Source organism: Mustela nivalis (genome assembly GCF_964662115.1).
Source record: "Mustela nivalis genome assembly, chromosome: 19".
Lineage (NCBI taxonomy): Eukaryota > Metazoa > Chordata > Mammalia > Carnivora > Mustelidae > Mustela > Mustela nivalis.
Window position 1 is genome coordinate 11640662 of NC_139038.1, and position 20385 is coordinate 11661046.

The 20385-nt window shown below is 43.0% G+C and overlaps 2 long non-coding RNA genes across 2 annotated transcripts in view; one reads left to right on the top strand and one right to left on the bottom strand.

Annotated features, from left to right (window-relative positions):
• Nucleotides 1-20385, bottom strand: part of LOC309854573 — a 46457-nt gene that overhangs the window by 8993 nt on the left and 17079 nt on the right. The window lies entirely within an intron of this gene.
• LOC309854571 lies at nucleotides 168-20192 on the top strand. The gene is made up of 4 exons (XR_014306298.1): nucleotides 168-212; nucleotides 9517-9738; nucleotides 9881-9995; nucleotides 20035-20192. It is a non-coding gene; the product is annotated as an uncharacterized lncRNA (long non-coding RNA).

The window sequence follows — 20385 nt, forward strand, 5'->3', positions numbered from 1 at the left end:
AAAAATAAAATCCACACATTCTAACCCTTGACTTGTTGCTGGGCAGCATGGAATGGGACTGAAGGACTGTAGTGTATTTCTCAACTCGGGCTGCCATGACAAATAAAACACAAACAAACAAAAAAACCCAACAGACTGAACGTTGTAAGCAACAGAAGTGTATTTCTCACAGTTCTGGAAGCTGATAGAGCAAAGAGCAAGGTGCCAACTAGGTGAGTTACAGCCAAAGGCTTTTTCTGTTAGCTTGTAGGTGACCACCATCTCCCTGTGTGCTCATGGGATCTCTTCTTCGTGTAGGTGCCAGGAGAAAGGGACAGAGACAGGAAGAGGGATGGAGCGGGGGGGAGGAGAGGGAGAGTGAGCCTCTTATCCGTGTTCCCTTCTTCCAGTGACACTAATTCTAATCCCACAGGATCAGTGCCCCACCCTCATGACCTCTTGTAACCTTAACTACTTCCTAAGGGGTCCTGTCTGCAAAGAGAGCCTTGGGATGGGGGAGGAGTTAAGGCTTTCACATATAAATGGTAGAAAGACCTGAACACGAGGGTAGAATCAGGAATCAATGGCCTGGGCCGCTCAGATTGGAATTGCCAAATGATTTCCCCCAAGAAGAGTAGAGGAAATACCCCAGTAAAAGCCATAAATCGGAAATAATCCAGAATAGTGCTTTCTCAAATTTGAGCGTGCGTGCGAGTCACCTGCAGGGCTTGTTTATATGGATGGTTTCGCGGTGAAGTTGGCTCTCAAATTACCTGTGAACAGAGCAAAAAAAAAAACAAGCTGGTTGTACATGTTTCCTTGTCTTTAAGGAAGTTTGATACGGATCCCGGAAAGGGAACCAAGTCTTTGCCCTCAATTAATTCTAAAATAAATTTATCATCTCTATGATGATGAGAAATCAGTGGGTGATGCTTGGAACCCAATCCTGGCAGTAAGTAAAATGCTATTTCTTACAGCATCTCTCAATAAGAGTTGAGGCTATAATATCAAAGCCAACTCAATAAAATCATTATTCTGGGATTACGGATTATAGACCGTTTCCAAATAAGTGTCATTTCGTTTCTTCCAAATGCATAGAGGAATTAAAATTGGGTCAACAAAACATTGTCTAACAAAAATCCTTAGGGGACCTGCTTTCATGAATATATAACACATCTGGGATAAGCGTGACTTTAAAAAAAAAAAAAGGAGGAGAAGAAGGTATTTCTGCAAAGCTTGAAGAGTTGTCTCCTAAGCGGTTTAATTATTCTCCTGGGGCTTGTGTTTATAAAATTAATTTGCTTACAAACACTGTTTATTTGTTTGTTTTTGTAGGCCAATAGGTTTTATCTAGAAACAGGGATGTTAATGAGGGAAGACAAGCTATATGAATCAGATTCAGAAATCCTATGTTCCAGGGCACCTGGGTGGCTCAGTGGGTTAAAGCCTCTGCCTTCAACTCAGGCCCTGGTCTCAGGGTCTTGGGATTGAGCCCCACATTGGGCTCTCTGCTCAGTAGGGAGCCTGCTTCCTCCTCTCTCTCTGCCTGGCTCTCTGCCTACTTATGATCTCTGTGTCAAATAAATAAAATCTTAAAAAAAAAAAATCCTGTGTTCATAGGTTTTCTATCTATTTTATACAACTGGACTCTCATGCCTATCTTTTCGCTGTGGCCCAAGGCCTGGCTGATAAGTATCCAGGAGAGTTCACACTCAAAGATAACTAAGATGAAGATGGGACATAGTTCTCCGGTCCCAATGCTTCTCCGTAATAGTATCCAGTTAAAAATGTCTCCAGACAAGTGTTCCGTGCTAGCCCGGACACTCTATATCTCATTGCTTTTCTGAGCCAGTGGAGATGTGTAGATATGAGGGAAAAAAAAAAGAACAAAGAGAAAACAATAACACAATTTCATTGTGTTTGATTTATGGATTTGTTCTACTCTGGGGGTCTCAGAGGCATTCTTCTTGATAAGGGCTGTAACTGATTAGAAAATAATGAACTATGGGGAGAAAAAAGCCAAAGGTCCTGAGAATAGATCTCCCAGAGCTGAGGCTAGGAGGCCTTGTACGAAACGCCCTCTTGCTGTCAGCCACCCAAACCGTGGTTTCCTCCCTGTTGTCATGTTCCTTACCTCCTAAGAGCTAGGCCAGAGAGCTGAAGACACCAACAAAATGAGCAGACCTGCCTTTGTGCTTGGCAGTTATGTTGCCTGTCTTATGTGACGGTGCCGATATGAAGCCAGGGGACTGGGGTGTAGGGTGGTATCAACTTCCCGTGAGCCATATTTATATTCCTGTACTTCTGCTAAGTGACAAAATCTAATCTAGGCCCTGAGATGCCAAGTGCTCACAGATTACATTTGCCTCCGCTTGAGGCTGATTGGCCACAGAGATTTCTGACAGGCTCCAAAAGCACACACAGGGTCACACCATGACTGTCCTGTCAGGTCATGTCGGTGGAAATTCAGCTCAGATCAGGCACCCCTGATAGACTGACCGTCATGTATCAATCACCCCTAACTTCATTAGTTGCCCCATAGACAAGTCTAGACTTTGGATCTGTGCTCTTACTGGGCAACACATCTTTTCATCCGCCCATTTGTTCACAAAGGCCTCAACTCCGGACTGAGTGAGATACAGCCCTACACCTCATCTTACTTGTTCTAATTCCTTGTCCTTCAGTATGGACATTGAAAAAATAGGCAGAGTGCAGAAAAAAAGCCCTGGTTTCAGGGGTCTGGTGGGCAATCCCAGCAACACTTTGCGTATCAATATAATTGATAAACCTCTAGGCAGACTCAGCGAGAGAGAGAGAGAGAGAGAGAGAGCGAAGGAGGGAAAGAGGGATGGAGGGAGTCGAGAGAGGAATAAAAGAAAGTAAGGGAGAGAAAAAACTAAATTATCCATATCACGAATGAAAGAGGTAATAGCACTCCAGGTGCTACAGATAATAAAAGGGTATGTCGATAATTTCAGCAATTTAGGTAACAAGGACCAATTCTCCAAAAAGCTCTCAAGAATAAATAGATAACCTGAAGAGTCCTGTATCTATTATAGAAATGGAATCCGTAGTCTATATCCTCCCCACACAGAAAACTCCAGCCCCAGGTTACAGCCCTGGTAAGTCCTGCCAAACATTTAAGGAGGAGACAATTCTCATTCAACACAAACTCTTCTAGAAAACTGGGGGGGAGGAATATGTCCCCATTCATTCAATGAGGCTACTTTATACATACGTCAAATCCAGACAAAGACATCCCAAGAGAAGAAAGCCAATATCCCTTACCAATATCCCTTATGCACATGATGCAAAACTTCGAAACCACATTGTAGCCAATTAAATTAAAAAACAAAAATAAGAAGACGTCATGAGCTAGTGAAGTTTATCTCAATAGTACAATTTTGGTTTTACATTAGGAAGGCAATCAAGATCAATTCACTGTATTAACAGGGGGAAAAAGGAGACTCATCTGAACATCTAAGTAGATGGGGGGAAAGGCATTAAAAATACACAACTTACTCCACATTTAAAATGAATGAACCTCAAGACAAACCATAAGAGACACTTAATCACAGGAAACAATCTGAGGGTGGTAGGAGTGGAGTGGGGTGGGGAGTTGGGGTAGCTGGGTGACGGACGGGAAGGGGGGCACTTGGTATAACGAGCACTGGATGTTGTATGAAACAGATGAATCACTGACCTCTACCTCAGAAGCTAATGATACACTATGGGTTAATTAATTGAATTAAAATAAAATAAAATAAAATGAACAGACCTCTGAGCAGTGTAGCAGGAAGAACTTCCTCTATCAGATGCAAGGCCTCGAAGAGGAGGAACAGTCAAGGACATCTATTCTCATCACTTACACACTATACGTATTTGGGCTCATAGCCAGTGCAATCAAGTAGAAAAAAGAGGTAAAACACAGCCAGGTTGGAAAGAAAGAAGTTACAACAACAGCCTTTATTCTTGGACAACCTGATAATCTATATAGAAAATCCAATGGAATCTACAAAAAAATGCTACTAGATCTACAAAGTGCAAAGTTGCAGGATCTAAGATCAATACATGAAGATAAATTATATTTCATATGAGTGACCAGAAATTGGAATTAAGGAAGCAATGACATTTAAAATAGTATCCAAGTATGAAATATTTAGGAATGTACCTGACCAAGGGAGCAAGACCTACCCGTACACTGACAGCCACAAAATATTTCTGTAAGAATTTAAAGAGGAAATAGATAGAGGGTTACATCATATAGATTCTAAAGCTATAAAACTTTTAGAACAAAACATAAGGAAAATATTTTTAATTTTGCAGCCCACATCTTAGACAGGACACTAAAAACATGATCCGTTGAAAGAAAACAGATAGACAAACTGGACCTCATAAAAACAGAAATTTTTGTTCTTCCAAAGACACCAGTAAAAATGAAAAGACAAGCCATGAACTAAGAGAAAATATGTGCCAAACGTGAAATAATATATATATTTAATATTACCAGATAATATTAATATAAATAATAAAATATAAAAATATACACACACACATAAAAATACACACACACACATATATATAATAGTATTAGCAATTAGGGAAATATACATCAAACCATGATAAGATGCCTATTACGCTGGTGAAAATTAAAAAAAATACTGACAACATCAAGTGCTGAGGAGCACGTTGAGCACTGGAACTCTCACACCCCGCTGGTGGGAATATAAAATGGGAACAACTACACTGGGAAGCAGTTCAGCAGTTTCTTTCAAAGTCAAACATCATATGTTTACCATATGAGCCAGCTAGTCCACTCCTAGGTATACACCCAAGAGAAAATAAGTATGTGTCCTTTCAAGCACTTGTCCATGAATATGCTGAGCAGCTTTATTTGTAATAGTTCAACACCAGAAACAACCCAAACACCCACTTAGAGGTGAGTGGATAAAAGGAAGGTGCTGTAGCCTTGCAATGGAATACTACGCAACAACGAACAAGAACAATCTACGGGTAAGGTAACCTCATGGCTAAATCAAGGTAAGTGTGTTAAGTGAATCACGGTAGATGAAACAAGAGTAAAACTACCTGATAGTGAAGACCCATCCACTTGTGTTATCCACACCTGTGAGGACTGACTATATTCTATTTGGAGCTGATGAGTGGTTTTTTTGAAGTTTTTACGTTAATTCCTGTTAGCTAATATAGAGTTCTACTAGTTTCAGGTGTACAATCCAGTGATTCAACAATTCTGTACAATGCCCGGGGCTCAGCACAACAGGTGCACCCTTAATCCCTGTCACTTATTTCACCCATGCCCCCACCCACCTCCCCACTGGTAACCATCACTTTGTTCTGCATAGCTAAGAGTCTGAGCTAGTGAGGGTTTAAAAAACAAACAAGTGAAATTTGTGTTAATCTGGAAATCCATCTGCCCACCTCTGAACCAGTTGGATGAGTCCAGGCATCCTAGCTCCAGCGAGTTCACCAAGCAGAACTTCCCAAAGCTGTAGAGCCGCTCATGGCTACTGCACAGACTGGGCCTCCCTTTCCAATGCCCTACTCCATGCTCACCCCTGCCCCCATCCCTCTTGCCCCCGCCTTCCACTCTGAGCTCCTGGAGTTACAGTCTTGTCTTTCACCTGGCTTCTGGCTCTGAAATTTGCTTTTGCCGTTGGTTTATGCCAGCATTTGACACCAACAGGCCTCCACCAGTCTGAGCTGGCTTACCTCTCTGCCTCCCTGGTTACCAGGTTCCTGATCCTGACCCCTACCGTGCAGAGAAATTCAGCGCTGGGTCTCCCGTGATATCAGGCCGATAATTAGTTATGAGTGCGTGCACATTTCGTCTAAGTTTGAATTGTCTATCAGGTTATGTGAAATATATATGTTCATTTTCACGCCTTTTTAACACAGAAGTCCCTATCTCTGGGGGTAATGTGCCTTTTTATCAGTAGTTTTCCATTGAGTGGAGATCATAACACCCTAAGATTCTCAGCTCTGTTCCTCAGTTCCCCAGGGAATCCCCTTTCTCGGGTATTAATCTCGGCAGCCGTGCTCATTAATATGATAAGGCTCTCTGGTTTTAAACAGCTCTTCAGACCCAAACAGGCCATAATTGAAAGGAAGATTTAATTGTTTTTCTCAGCAAACAATCAGGCCAGGAGAGCAAGGACACCGCACAAAACACCATCGTTCGACTCCAGAATGAAAGGCGTGTGTTTCCATTCACTAGCAGGCAGAAATGTCACTGGGTTTCAGACAGGCTGACTCGGGGCTCAGTTCAGAGGAGAGCACTCTTGAATGCTCCCTTCTGGCCGGCAGACAGCCCAGCTGCGTGGCTCTCTTTCCTCCCCTGTCACTCCTGTTGATTTGCCTTCAAGGTGGTCATTCAGAGAGAAAGAAAAGGCCACTGTTTGCCATTTCAGGACTAGAGATTTCTCTATGACCCCTACGGAGCGGCGGCTTTCAGCTGCACGGCTCAGCCCAGAGGCTCTGGCAAATGGGTGACACGCCATGCGCCTGAGTGTCGTCTTTTGTTCACATTAAGAAAGATCATCTCACAGAGAGATAATAACTGCTTCCCCCAGCAAAATCCCAGAGCCAGAGGCATGGGTCTGATGCATTGGCGGCTGGCCCTGGATCACCCAATTCCATATTTCACTCTATGTCAACTTGGTAAACCATGTTTCTAAGCTTATTGTCAGTCAGCATCTACTCTGCCTTATTACCTTCTGTCTGACTTTCCTCTGTCCCTTCACTGGCTCTCTGCGTTCTAGCTGGAGAACTTTGTAAAACCTGAATTTTCAACTTTTTTTTGTTGTTCTCAGATGATGAGAGAGGGCGCGTCTGTGTACCGTATAGATCATGCTCGCTGCCATTTCGAGGGATTTAGAATCATAGAACAAGGTTATGATCTGGTTTCAGGAGAGGCATAGCTCTCGAGCAGGGAGCAGAATGTAAGACTGGATAGATTTCTAGCTATGCCAGAAGGAGATTTCCATATCTGGAAAGAAAATGGACCTCCGGGACATCACAGGTGCCTAGGTCTGTGGTAGAAGGAGTCAAAAAATGTCTTAAAGTCAAGTGACTCTGATTTTGGAATGAACCATGCCGAAATTCTTTTCTATCATGGTCATTAATTAAGATAAGACCACTTGCCCATCTGCAGTCTGGTAGAGATTGCTGGAAGTTTATGCAAAGTGTATACATTGCTAGAAAGCCAATATCCCATTCTTCATGGGTGTGCTATTCAGAGTCCATGCAGGAAAACAGTTGCATTTCTGTAACTAGTCATTGTTAATGTTCATAACTTTCCTCTTCACTACCATTCCATGCTTCCTTTGCTTTCCATCAGATCCCAAACTGGTCAGGGTTCTTGACCTTGTGTGGTGATGTGAACCTCCATTTCAGAATGGGTCTGAATATTGAGTGGCCCTGCTTTTGTTTGATTGGTTTAGTTTTCTGTTGAGCATGGAACCAAGAAATGGCTTCTCTGGAGAATCCCAAGTTTGAAGCATGACCCAGAATATCACTATTATATAGCTGCAACCCTAAATAATCGAGATCTATCACTTTGGTCAATAGAACAGTAGCCCTCTTTGTCTATTGGACCAATGGCATAAAGGTCCCAAAATGGGGTCACCTGGGTGGCTTGGTCAGTTGGGCGTCTGCGTTTGGCTTGGGTCATGACCCTGGAGTCTTGGGATTAAGCCCTGCATTGAGGTCCTGGCTCAGTGGGGAGTCTGTTTATTCCTCTCCCTCTGGCCTTCTGGCCACTTGTACTCTCCCTCTTTCTCAAATAAATTATGAGAGAACCAGCACCATACATTGGCACTTCTTGAAAGTAGCCTCAACATCAGGTCTTCAGAGCTCCTTCTCCCAACTGGAACTATAATCAACTCATAAGTAAGCCATTTCCCCATCTTTCTGACCAACTGCTTCAGTGGAAAGTGAGACATGGTAAGACTAGTAAATTCCATACGCATGAATCCATTGTCACACTCTTTGGCTGGGAAATAGTTTCTTTCATCAGCAGCAATGTTATATGTCACAAAGAGACTGAGAATAAGGCATTTAATAGTTTTCATGTTGGCACAAACATTGGAAGAAGGCACATATGATCCTAATATGAACATATCACTGCCTTCTTCATGCCAGAAGTAGACTGGAGATGTTAACTCATCAAGTGGCTGTCTGGTCACCCTGGACAAAGGCATGAAAGCAGGACTCTTCTGTGGAAAGCTTATGCCCTCAGACCACACTGGTGAGCCAGTACCAAGTCTTTGTCTCTGACTTTGTGGGAACATCATACATGTGGCTGACATCTACAGAATGTATCATCTTGTCCATTTTTTTTTAAAGATTATTATTTATTTATTTGACAGTCAGAGATCACAAGCAGGCAGAGAGGCAGGTGGGGGGCAGGGGAAAGCAGGCTCCCTGCTGAGCAGAGAGCCCAATGTGGGACTCGATCCCAGGACCCTGGGATCATGACCTCAGCCGAAGGCAGAGACTTTAACCCACTGAACCACCCAGGGGCCCCTTGTCCATGTTATTATTGAGAGCTTCCTCTGCAGGGCACAGCCTTTGCTTAGCATTAACTGAAACATGAATATGTTGACACCCTGTGCTCATCCAATACCTCTTCCTAGACTCTTTGTTGCCTGTCTTCCAATTCTGTGCTTTCTGATTCCTGACCAGCCAGCCAGACACTTAGCTACTGCACACGAGTCAGGATACATCCAGATTATTGGTCGCTCAGTCCAACCAAACTGGACAAAGAATTATCCAAAGTTTTGCCATTGGGGCAGATTAGCCTTTATTGGTGTCTTTGTAGAATATTCCTGACCGGAGCTGTAACATCACAGCAGTTCATTTCAGATTGTGGCAACACACTGTGCAGAGCAATCTGTGAACCAGATCTAGGTTTTGTTTTTTATTTTTTTATTTTTTTGGTTTTCAGTAAACCAGTCATATTTGAGGGCACAGATGTGTATTGAGGGAAAGGAGGCTCCATAGTGGGAATAGATGAAGTAAGAATCTGGGCCTCCTGTTCATGCATCTTACCTCCCCTTCAGACCTGCTTAACCCTGAGCTCTTCCAGAATATTCGAACTTGATGAGAGATGGTTGCTGTGCATATCTGAAAGTGGTGAGTCAGTTAATAGCCAGTTCATAGTCAGTAGAGTAACAGATGCTTTGGTGCTCTGCCCAGATCTTGACACTCATCATTTTGGTACATGCCAGTAGTGTTCTGCTGCAGTCATCAGCAATTCTCTATTTGAGGGCTTTTTGGGCACATGGCAGGCCGGCATGCACAGCAGTTAACAACCCTGGGAACAGCTCTCAGCCAACGACAAGTGGGAGGTGGTGAGTCAGTAAACCAGGTTCTTCTACCCTTAGGTAGTATTTTCCAGTCTCCCAAAGGTGTCCGGTGGGATTAACCACTGTGAGTTGCTCACAGTTCAAAACTCGTGCATGTGCTCATATGCCTTTCTTTCCCTTGCCTCATATCTTCACTTCTGCTCTTGACCAGTGTCTCCTGAGACCATCTTTCAACCAAACCATATGGATTCAAAACTTGTCTCCAGGTATGCTTCCAGGAGAACCCAGGCCATGACGGACAGCTCAGATGGCACATAACTTGATGCCAGGTGCTCAGGTTCTTTTCTGAAAGAATCAGGAGCCTTATCTCAAGAAAAGAATATGTGTATGCCAAAGCACCCACGACTGACCTCCAAAACCTGTATCTGCACAGGTAAGAGCTCAGTGCAGAAATGAATCTGAACTCCAGTTGGTAGGATGGGAGCAGAGGACTGTGTGCACCTTTTTTTTTTTTTAAGAGCCTAGCTCATAACAACAGCTCTCATGAGTGCTCAACATACTCTATTTCCCTGCAGCACCTAATTTGACATTGGGAGCACATGATGAAGCCAGAAGACTGGTTAGCCTGGATGCCTGAGTGGCCATATGGAACACTCCCTTCCTTAGCTTCCTGGAAACTGCACTATGCTGGTATGTGGATAAGTAATGGACTTTTATGTCCTTCAGCCAATCAAAGCATAGGTATGATTCTACACACACACACACACACACACACACACACACAATTCAAAATACATGAGCCTCGGAATTACTATTTTAAATAGAAAAGATGAGAAACAAAAAATAATGAAAAGTTTCTGAGAAAATAAAATCACTAAAGTAAGCTTGATTGTGTTATTCGAAACCCCTAATTTTCTCCACATCAAAGCTGCTCAAATACCAAACAAAATAGAGAAAACAAACAAAGCTATAGAAATTCATCAAACCTACCCCCCACCAGGGCCCACTGGTCACCCCAGAGTTATGCAGTATCATTTTGTTCTCTCTCAGAACAACTTCACATGCCATGTGCCTTTTGCCCACTTCACCAAGGGGCAACTCTTTGCTCTCTTCTTGAATATTTTCTACTCAGTTTGTATTGTTAGGAAAATGCCTTTTTCAGCCATGTATAGAGGGTCTCCAAATCGTCCACTCCATCATTTCCCCACTGGGCTGCCCATAACACCACTGAGAGATTCAAATCACAGGTTGGAAGTCTCTCATTAAACAAATGGATTAAAGACAGAATAAATAGAAGTTCCAATTCTTGTAACTGTGAAATAGTTTTTATCTGATTAAATTTCATGCAGAAAACAATAATGAAACTGGGACAAACAAAACAAAACAAAAAAGCAAAGAACGATGTTTCTGTTGGCACTGGAGAACGATCAAAAGCAGGCAGAAATTGGAAAGGATTCAACACTTGAATGAAAGAAAATGCACTGGGTGAGAGCTATGTTTATATAGCTTTTCCCCTGAGGGCTACCCCAGTATGCTCATGTAGGTTGCCTAGAACTCAAACAACAACATACAGCCTTTCAGCCTGAAGTATCAGGGGGAAGAATTTGGGGCTTCCAGAGTAGTTGAAAATTTAAGGAGAGGAGAATGGTTAAAAGGAAGGATCTATAGGAAGAGAATTCTTTCTGTAGAAAAGTCTTTCTGTAGAAAAATTTCTGTAGAAATTTACATGTAAACTCCCCTTGAACTCATGATGCCATCAGAATTACATATATGTGAGGGGGGTACAGTGCTGCCAAGACACTCAGCAGAGACGAAAACTGGGAACTTGGAAAACTTGAGCAGAGATTTCAGCTGTGACCTACTTGAGAAGTGACAGAGTTCAGTGTTTGAATCCCATCAAGTTATAGAGTCTTGGGAAACATGTCAGGTTTCAACGGATTCTAAGGGCAATGCCTTAATTACTATTTCCCAGAAATAAAGATTCATCTGAAGCTAAAAGAAATATTAAAACTGACCCATGGTAATAAAGGATAAAACAAAACATCCACAAGTTCAAGTTAACTAGCTCACAGTTAGATCACTCGCTAGAGCAAAAACCAACTTGTCCAAGGGAGGTGAGTTTATGCAACACCTACAGTGTCCAGTACACAATAAATAATTACTGGACTGGACTCACAGTTAGATCACTTGCTAGAGCAAAAGCCATCTCGTCCAAAGGAGATGAGTTTCTGCAACACCTACAATGTCCAGTACACGATAAACAATTACTGGACATGGGAAGAATCGTGCAATGTGACCCACAGTCAAGAGAAAACTCAGTCAATAGGCCAAGACCATAGACAACTGTGTTGTTATTAACAAACAAGGACTTTGAAGCAGTAATTAAATATATGATCAGGAATGTAAAGTAAAAGATAGTTATAATTGGTGAACAGAAGAGAAATACTAACAGAAAAATAGGAACTACAAAAAAAGAACCAAAATTAAATTCTAGAATTTTAAAAAATAACATTTGAAATGAAAAAAAGTCACTGGATGGGCTAAGTAGCAGATTATAGATAGATACAGTATGAGAAAGTCACCGTGAACTTGAAAAAGAAAAAAAATTGGGAAAAAGTTCAATAAGTTCTCAATATCATATGGGACCATATCAAATCCTCTAACATAAGTGTAATTGTAGTCCCTGAAGATTTTTTTTTAAAGACCAGAAAAATATATGAAGTAATTGTTGGCTTTCCAGAATTTGGTGAAAAACATTAACTTACACATCCATGAAACTCAGAGAACCTTTATCAGGATAAATATAAAGATAACCATAAGTAGGTCATCATAGTTACACTACTGGAAACCAAAAAGAATAAAAAAAAAATGTCTTCAAAGCAGCCAGAGAAACCTGACACATGATATGCAGGTAACAATGATACTATTTATAAGTGACTTTTCTTTTGGAACAATGGGGATCAGGAGACAATGGAATGTCTACCTAGAATTCTATATCTAGTAAAAATAGTCTTTGAACATGGAAGCAAAATACATTTCAGATAAACACAATTTCCAAGAATTCATAGTCAGTAGACCTGAATTTAAAGATGCAAAAGACATTTCTTCAGCCTAAAAATAAGTGACACCTGATAGAAATGAATTCCATAGAAAGGAACAAAGAACGCCAGAAATGGTAAGTTGAGTCAGTCCTCATTATTCATGGATTCCATATTTGTGAATTCACCCGTTCACTAAAATTTATGTGTGACTAAAACATGAATACTTGTGGCTCCTTTGTGGTTCTTCACGGGCAGGTGCAGAGTGGTGGAAAATGTGAGTTGCCTGATGGGCCTGGTCTCAGCTGCAGTGACCCCCTGCTTTCTTGTTTCAGCTCTCACAATGTATACAAATGACCTTTTTATGTTTTACTTAGTGCTTCATTTTTCACATATCTCTGCTTTCTGTTGGTGGCTTTGCCATTTAAAATGGCCCATTCGGTGGCACCCTGATGGCCAGTCAGTTAAGTATTGGACTTTTTTGGTTTCAGCTAAGACCATCATCTCACTGTTGTGGGATCAAGTCCCGCATCAGGCTCTGAGCTCAGTGTGGAGTCTCCCTTGGATTATCTGTCCTTCTCTCTCTCTCACTCTCTCTCAAATAAATAAATAAAATATTTTAAAAAAATAATAAAATAACATAAAAGTGGCCTTTTTGGGGTGCCCAGGTGGCTAAGTCTGTTAAGTGTCTTGATTTCATCTCAAGTCATGATCTTAGGCTAATGAGATCTAACCCTGAATTGGGCTTTTTACTCAGTGGGGAGTCTGCTTTAGGTTCTCCCTTTTCCTCTCCCTTCCCTCATTCCCTTTCCTGCTCTGTCAAATAAATAATTAAATCTTTAAAAGGACCCTTTTAGTGTAGTACTGAACATCTGTCTAGTATTCTTAAGTGTAAGCAGGCTATGATATAAAAAATGCGTATGGACTTAAGCTTCATTCAGGTATGAGTTAGAACACTGTTGGCATGAGTTCAATGTTATTGAATCAATGACATATATTAACTAAAGTGTCTTTAAACATAAACACACATAAAACAGCATTAGTTTTTTTTTTAAAGGTATTTATTTATTTATTTATTTATCAGAGAGAGGGAGAGATGGGAGTGAGCATGCAAGCAGGGGGAGTGGCAGGCTGAGGCTGAGGGAGAAGTAGGCTTCCTGCCAAGCAAAGAGCCTGATGTAGGACTTGATCCCAGGACCCTGGGATCATGACCAGAGCCAAAGGCAGACATTTAGCCAACACTGCCCCCCAGGTGTCTCCAGGGTTAGGTATTGATCACTTGATGGAAATGTTGTGACCATAGTGTCACAGGAACATTACCCTGTATTTCCCATAGAAAGGACAGCTCAGTATTCACTAACTCACTATTCATGGCAACTCAATAGAACATTGCTGTGAATAATGGAGTATCAGCTGCATATGGGAAGGGGAGTCTGTCGTTTCTTATTAGCTTCTTTAAAGACACATGACTATTTAATACACAAGTGTTAATACTGTTTTGTGGGCTTATAAAGTAAGTAGATGCAAAATACAAAACACAGAGAACGAGTAAGTGGAATTATATTGTCCTATGGTAGATGTCCTATATTTTATGTGAAGTGGTATAAAATTAAATACAGGTAGAGCATAACAAGGATGCATATTATAATCCCTAGAGCAACCACTACAACACTGATATAAAAAAATTATAGCTTAAGAGGGTATTAGTGAATTTAAATGGAATATTAAGAATATTCGATTAGTTCCAAGTGGTCAGGAGAGAAAGAACACGGGAACAAAAAACCAGATGGGAGAAATAGAAAACAGAGAGTGAAACAGTTGACCTAAATAACAACCATATATCAGAATACACTAAATGTAAATACACAAAGCACTGAGATTGAAAAGTAAATAATGTCAGACCAGATTAAAAAAGAAAAAAAAAGGGGGGATGAATGAATGAATAAACTCTCTTGGAAAAATGGGTCAAATAGGATTAGTGAATATGTTGTCCTTACTGGAAATTCCACTTTCAGTTCACACAGCGTGATGGTAGGTCTAGTCATATGTATGGCTCCCAAACAGGGCATGTAACCCAAACTTGGGCAGTCATAGCAGAGTTTCCCCTATCCGTAGTGACTGACTAAGAAACAGGAGTATTACCCAAACTCATTAATGTGGGTCCCAGCCTACACCTTTGTGGGAATGCTGGAGAAGAGAAGCTCTTTTCTCATAAGGTTCTAAGCTGATAAAATACAGACCTGCATCATCTGGTGGCCATCTTTGCCAATTTAAGGATGAAAGCAGCACAGAAAAAGCAGGACTAAAAAACAAACAACTTTATGATGTTATCATTTTAGCCAGTTGGGTTCAGGCATGCCTGTAGCTATATACACTCTCTTACAGTCATTAAAAAAAAACAAAAACAAAACAACCCAGCCCTTCTTTTGGTTTCTATTATTTTCAGCCAAAAGAGGCTTGATTAATGCAAGTAGCAAGCCAGTTATTTTCCAAATAATCTTGAATATTGGTTGAAGTTAAATATATCTGTTAAGTGAGTTTGATTCTAATTTCTGACCTATTTTCTTCAACCCTGAGAAAACCTTGCAAACTCATCAGCCAGCAATGATGTAGAGAGCTGCCTCCAACTTTTCACAATTGATGGATATTATTCAGAAGACATTGTGCCCTCTGATTTCTACATGACACATTAGTAGGCGCCGAGGGTGTGCTCTCAACCATCCTCTATTCCCTTTATGCTTCTCCCCTTAGAGATTCTTTACCTTTCCCCCAGATTATTTACTCAATGTCCATGACTATAGATTTATGTATAGAAATATGAACTCCCTCTTTCCACCTCATGGCAATACTGACTATTTACATATACTGAACCTACAGCTAGTTGAATTTCAAGTAGATCTACTTGCCTACTGGATATTTTGGGGGATTTGACATAATCAATAATTTGTATGATTAGAAAGGAAAATTATCCCCTAATCTTTATAAATTACCTTCAAAATAGTTGACTTTCTCACATGTCTTTACTCTGTAATAAAAGGATGAGTTTTTAGGGACTTGAAAAATTAACTTGTCTGTTTTTTAAGATCTTCACCCACAACTGTCTCCTCCTAATATAGAGAACAAGTCTGAAGCCAGCAGGTTAATAAATGTACACCAGTAGTAGGCATGATATACTGATCAGCATTCACTCCACTCAATTCAAGACGCTGTCATGGGAGGTCAGAGCAAAATGGCTATAATGCCATTTGTTTATTCATACAACATGGTAAATTCTCAATAAATGTCCAATGGGTTGAATTAAATGTATTCTGGAACAGACCTGTGTGTGAAGCATACTGGCCTAATGAGGAGGCCGACAGAGCAGGGACAATGGGGAGAAAACGGAGGGCCTAAGGAACAGAACAAAGTAGGCACTTGCTCGCACACACTGACACAACCCTGAGAATGGGCAGCTCATTGTTGAGCCATAGATGCCTCACTTGCTTTCCCATGGTCCTGGCCTTGAGGGTAGGTCATGCATTCCAAGCAAAGAAGGATGGAGAAAGCATTCTGAGAATGGGGAACAGTGTGCTCCAAGGACCAGAAACACGGAAGCAGGTGCAGCCAGAGAAAGAGAGAGTCGTAGTCCTTTTAATTATAGCCAGGGATGTAGGAGGAGGAGGGAAGAGAGGCAGAAGATGAGACTAGAAAGGCGGGCTGTGGCCCAGTGGGGGAGGGTCTTCCATGCTGTGCTGAGGATCCTTGACTGTTGACCATAGACAAAGGAGGAACAAACACACTCTTCAAGTTCAAGGTTGTTTTTTATTTTTATTTTTTTAAAGATTTTATTTATTTATTTGACAGACAGCACAAGTAGGCAAGAGAGGCAGGCAGGGAGAGAGAGGAGGAGCAGAAAGCCCGATGTGGGGCTTGATCCCAGGACCCTGGGATCACGACCTGAGCCGAAAGCAAAGGCTTGAACCCACTGAGTCATCCAGGTGGCCCCAAGGTTGTTTTTTAAAGGATCCCTTATGGTAGAGTGGAGTGCCACTCTACCTTGAGGAAACTCGAGCCAGAATGAGCCTGGTTGGAAGCTGCAGTCATGTAATGGATGGATGTGGCAGAGGGTCAGGGAGTGGACTTCTCTTGGACTTGGTCATGGAATGTGTCTGATGAGGAAAGACCGCATGTGACTCTGCGGTCTCCAGGCCGGGCAAGCGAGTGATTCTGCCCACTATGAAAGACAAAAGCAAGAGGTGATCAAGGGAGTAAGTTAGTAACTCTGATTTCTCTGATTTGGGGGCACGTTTTAAAACACCCCGCATGTGTCTTAGTCAGCCCAGCCTGCTGTAACAAACATGCCATAGACCGGACAGACATTTATCTTTTTTATTTTTTTTAAGATTTATTTATTTATTTATTCATTTGACAGACGAAGATCACAAGTAGGCAGAGAGGCAGGCAGAGAGAGAGGGGGAAGCAGGCTCCCCACCGAGCAGAGAGCCTGATGTGGGGCTTGATCCTAGGACCCTGGGATCATGACCCAAGCCAAAGACAGAGGCTTTAACCCACTGAGCCACCCAGGCACCCCGGCAGACATTCATCTTAAACAGCATTTATTTCTCCTGGTTCTGGAGGCTGAGGAGTCTAAGTTCAAGGTGCTGGCAGATGTGCTTCCTGTGAGGGATCTCTCCCTGTCCTGCAGACATCTGTCTTCTTGCTGAGTCCTCACATGGCTCTTGCTTTCCTTGGTGTAGGCACTCCATGGTATTGTGGAGGCGAAGAGACAGACAGACAGAGAGCAAGCTCTCTGGTCTCTTCATATAAAGGTAGTAATCCCACTATGGCTGTAACCTCATGACTTCATAATTACCCCTGAAGGCCCCAGCTTCACACACCACAGCAGGCGTTAGGGTTTCAAAGTAGGAATTTGGGGACAACCAGGAAAACTCAATCCAGAGTGGCCTGGATAACTTTTTGATTTAGTTGGCAGGAAAACTAGACTCTGTTCCTTGGCAGTCCATAAACACAGTCAACAGAGCTGTCTTTAATCTATTTTTCACCTGTTCACAGCTGGCCACCAGGATCTGATGGGCAAATGAGATCTCACCCATGACTTGAACCACTTTAGCTCAGGAAATATAAAGGCAATTCCCAGTTTTACTTGGGAAAAAAAATAAGCAAGCTTGTCCCTGAAAGCCCAGTGCTGACCCCATGGCCTCAGCTGACAATCTCTTGGCTTTGGAAATTCATGTAAAGTGTCTCCTGGGTCTTACCATTTTTCATAACCTTTATTTTAAAATCAACCCCCTGTTCCTGATCCCCTAGGACCCCGCTGGAGAAAAGTTGATATATCTTAGAATGAAAGCGTACACACACGATACACACTACCCAACCGTATTTGTCAAATGTCAAATTCTCCTACTGCCTATTTTCAAAGCTGACCTTTCACCTCCTCCTCCCTCAACATCCCCCAAAGAAATGCCCTTGTTATTATTATCGTAATGTCTCTTGGGTCTCCAGATTTAGATGAAGGCATAGCATGGCTCAGGGTTGATTTCAAAACCCATTTCTTTTTCATACTCCCTCTTGTTAGCAGAAAACACACACACACACACACACACATGCCTCATTCTCAATTGTGAAAGTAACAAGAAGACTCTGCCCTCCCATCTCGGGCCGAGTGTTTGATTGCTGATTTCCTCTACTGGCTTCCCCATGAGAACTGGCTCTACGTTAGTACAGAGGCTCAAACTATGTTATTTTATTTTACTTTATTTATTTTGACTCAAACTGTTTTACACCCAGGACCTAGGACAGCAGAGGGCACAGGTGTGCATTCTGTTCCGTAAGTGCCTGCCAGGAACAGGCACTCCTGGTTTTGAATAAAATAACCCACATCTGACTAGCAAAGTGCTCCTACCAGCAGGGCTTCTCTGCTGTCTGGAGCGGCTAAGGCCCTGCTCTCCTGGGCTCCTTATCACCCTCCAGGTTGACAGTCTTGCAGGATGACAGGTAGGGATGAGGGCCACCTAGAGCCTGCGGAGGGGGAGCGGATGAAGGGGTTTCCAGGTGAAGGAACCCCCGACCCCGAACTCATTCATCCTGGGCTGGTTGGCCACGACTCACCCACGAGGACCTTCCTTCTTCTCCATCCCAATGCACTTCCCAGGAGGCCGTCCACAGCCTGCGACCTGGGCCATGAAAAGAAACCTCCCTCTTGTACACCTGCATTTCAGGTGGCTCTCACCCCATGGTGGGTGTTATTAGAGAATAAGCTGAAGCCGGGTCTGCCCGTATTGAGTTCTAGAAGGAAAATAAACAGACACACAAGGACAACAGCAACAACAAAACCCACTCCCTGAGAGTGCTCAGGGGTTAAATCTGGAGCCCACAGGAATTTCAAGGCCCCGAGGACAAGCCAATAGAGCCAAACTTGTGGTCTTCTCTCAGCCAGGTGTTATGTGGGAATACCAGGGTCCCAAGTTTATGAAATAGACCATCACATTACCAGCATCACATTACCAGCCAAATGTCCTAGAAACGACACGTGATTAATCAGTCCAAGAAGGCCCAGCATAGGCCAGCACCATCCCCAAATGGGACAGGGTGTTGAATAACACAGTGAGTGATTTCTAAGGTATCTGGCAAAAATAGGAATGTGCTTGCTTGCAAAATCAGGGCAGTAAGCCTCAGGGAGTAGCTGCACTTTGTGGGCCGGCCTGCAGGTCCGAGTGCCGGGTTTTCCCGAGAGCAAAGGGAGAGAGGGAGAAAGAGAGAGGGAGGGGGAAGAGGTGCAGAGACAGAGACAGGGCAAGGGAGGGAGTGATGTTAGAGATGCTGGCCCAGGCGGGGTGGGAGCAGAGCCTTCCGTTTCCTGCCGATTCCTCCATTGGCTGAACCCAGATAAAGTCCAGGAGAAGCGGTCTGTAGGCCAGGCCCCACAGACAGTGCAGGCTGGAGAAGGTGAGGCAGGCTCTGAGGTCCCAGAGACCCGGAGCAGGCAGCAATGACTCTCGCCTTGTTTTCCAAGGAGCTGCTGCCTGTGACAAATGTCAGGCATGTTCCTGGAGGGACGAATTCACCTCAGTCACATAATAGAAAACTGACCCCAATACCTTGCAGTTCCTCTTTCCTTGCATGGCCAGATGGGCGATCAGCCCAGCAATTCTACCCTGTGTCTGGGAAGCAGCTCAAGCATTCTGAGCCACCTGGGACACCTGAGAAGCTGAAGCACTGGGTGACCCGTGAGAAGGAACGACTGAGCCCGGGGCCAGCACACACTGTCCCCTGCTGAGCTCATTAGAACTCCAACTAGACAGGATCTATTAACAGCTCAGAGGACCTTCTTCCTATGTGAGGACACCGTGAGAACACGTCTCTTGTCTTCCTCCCAGTGTGTGTGTTATTGTGCCAGGGACAGGAGAGGGAGGAAATGGGCTTTAGCTTCAATTCATATAGAAGAAGGAAGACACTTTCCAGAATCTTCTCCCCGGCAGTGTGAGAGGGTAACTGCCGGGGGGCCATGGGTGCCAGGCACACACAAAGCTTCTCACCTGTCCCCTCAGCTTGGGACCCATAGATCCCGCATGCTGTAATCACAGAATCATGGGGCTAACATTCTGAGCCTCAAGGACTTTGGGGCCAGTGGAAAGTCAACTATTCATCTTACTTGATTCGGTAAAATGTGAATCTGCCATTTATTTGTTAAGGGACTTGGAGGCAGAGGACACAAATCTTCTGGAGTCCCAGTGTTCCTGTCGGCAAAGTGCTTTTCCTCACTGCTTCGCTGGAAAAATTACAGAAATAGGATCCCAGAAATGTGAGAATCCTAAATAAATGCATGTATATGTTTTTGATTCTTTTCAAAGAGGATTGTGATGGGTACTCTTGGTTTGACTCAGGGTGATGATGACGATGGTTTCCATGGCTCTCATGGTAGGAGCAAGAGAAATGCTTCTCTCCTTTTTGATTTAATACACTGAGGCATCTGGGCATGGGGAGAGGGGGTGGATGCCTGGGATAGGATGGGGGCTGTAGATCTTCTCTTCCCTTCCTCTTCT